General features: G+C 43.6%; 1 long non-coding RNA gene across 1 annotated transcript; it reads left to right on the forward strand.

Annotated features, from left to right (window-relative positions):
• Positions 1-372: 372 nt before the first annotated feature.
• On the forward strand, positions 373-1,101 carry LOC122143394. The gene is made up of 2 exons (XR_006159152.1): positions 373-417; positions 808-1,101. It is a non-coding gene; the product is annotated as an uncharacterized LOC122143394 (long non-coding RNA).
• Positions 1,102-1,840: the final 739 nt, after the last annotated feature.

Here is a 1,840-nt window from a genome sequence, read left to right on the forward strand (position 1 = left end):
AAATGGCTGTTTGGTGCGGCGGGCGGGATGTGCGTCATCTGTTCTGTGTGCCTGCGCTCTTCCTGTTACGGCATTCAACAGAGGTCTGTGGTTAAAACACAGCGTTTGGGCATTTAACACCGCTTGTATGTCATTTGTGGGGCTTTGCGTACACTGGAGAGTCTATTAATAAAGTAACCGTTCGCGATGGGGGTCTGGCTTCGTTACTAGTCCCAGATGCGCATTAGATTTGGTAGAGGTTTTAGGTGATGTGGTGTGGGGGTCAGCTATGTTTATGCTTTACGCCCAGCATTCCCGTGTGTTTACCGTTTGAGTGGGGACATCAATATATGCTGTTTGGCATCTACTTCATTTCTATCCCGTGGATACTGACGTCAGCTCTCTGCTTTCTGGTGTGGCAAACGGCTGCGTTATTTGGTATGTGTGTTTATATTTCCGATTGCTGTTCATAAACTATAACTAGTTTACTAATCGTCTTCTTATCTGTTAGGGGCTAAGACTGTGCGTGCTGCATTTCCCTACTACATATAGAAGCACGCTGCTGTTTTTGTTCCTGCTTTCGGATTTCACTTTCGTTTCTTTTCTGTATATTTTTTTGTTGTGTGTTTTTCATCATTTTTGTCCTGGGTGATTTAAGCACTTGACCCAGTTACACTAAGATTGTTAGTTCAAAATATAACTCCTACCTGTGACTGTATTTAAAAGATCTTTTCCTCGATGCGTTGGGAATATGAGTTCAAAGAGACCGCCCAGCTCGTTCAGATGTTGTTCTTCATTTTCCCTTTGTGGTGTTTATTACAATTACAGGAGCTGTGTGTCCGACGGCAGTGAGGCTTTCCTTCACCGTGTGCTGTGTTATGCTGTGTGAGCACCACTGATAAAATCACGGGTATTGGAGTGAGTGTGTGTGTGTGTGTGTGCACTTAGTGTGATTCTCCTCTTTTGCTCCCTCTCTTAGCCCATTTGATGCCAATAGGCTACAGCTCCGAAGTAAATGTGAATCCTTATTGTGGATTGTGATTTCCAGCTTAGTAATTGGCTGGGTGACTATTATTCCTGCATTTTAAACTTTTGTACTAATAAACAAACTCTATTTTGCTACCCACGTCTCTTGCTCATTTTATTCAGTGGAATGAACCTGGGTTCCTTATAACATTTTAAGTGAACTGTGATTCCCTGGTATAGTTCCCAGGGTGGCGTAGTCTATTGTATATCTCTTGAGTGTTGAATATTGCTGCAAAAAGACCACTTTGCCGCATTTTGGCGTAGTCGGCAGGGTCCACTAAATTGAACAGAGACGTGGGTGAAGATTTCTTTGCCAGCTGGTATTGCCATTATTTGCTTTTCTTTTTATTTCACAGGAACAAGACAGCAGCGTAGACTCTTTGAAGGGTCTCTTTGGCTACCTCTCCTGATTGTGTTTCAGGTCCAAATTTTCCTTTCTGCCCCGCCTTGCTTGGTGGTAAGTGTTTTACTAAAAGTTAGCTATGGCAGAAGAATTACAAGAACTTCAGGATCTTGTGGCCCAATTAAGAGCTGATAATGAGAGACTTAGACAAGAACAGACTCAAATTGTTATTCCAGGTCCCAGTACAGCTCCTATTTCTACCACCTTACCCTCTGGTGCACAGCAATCTGCTGGTGCAAGTGCCCCATCTACTGAGCGATTTGTGTTTGTTCCCCGAGATAGGAAGTGCCCAAAATTTAGCGGGAGACCCGGTATTACCATAAATGAATGGGTAGAGGAGGCCCAAGCCTGTATGCGGGTTCGCCATTTGTCTAGAGCTGATCAAGCATTCTTTCTTTTTGATCATTTAGAGGGAGAAGCTCGGGATGAGAT

This window comes from Cyprinus carpio, unplaced genomic scaffold (genome assembly GCF_018340385.1).
Source record: "Cyprinus carpio isolate SPL01 unplaced genomic scaffold, ASM1834038v1 S000003701, whole genome shotgun sequence".
In the NCBI taxonomy this organism is placed as follows: Eukaryota; Metazoa; Chordata; class Actinopteri; order Cypriniformes; family Cyprinidae; genus Cyprinus; species Cyprinus carpio.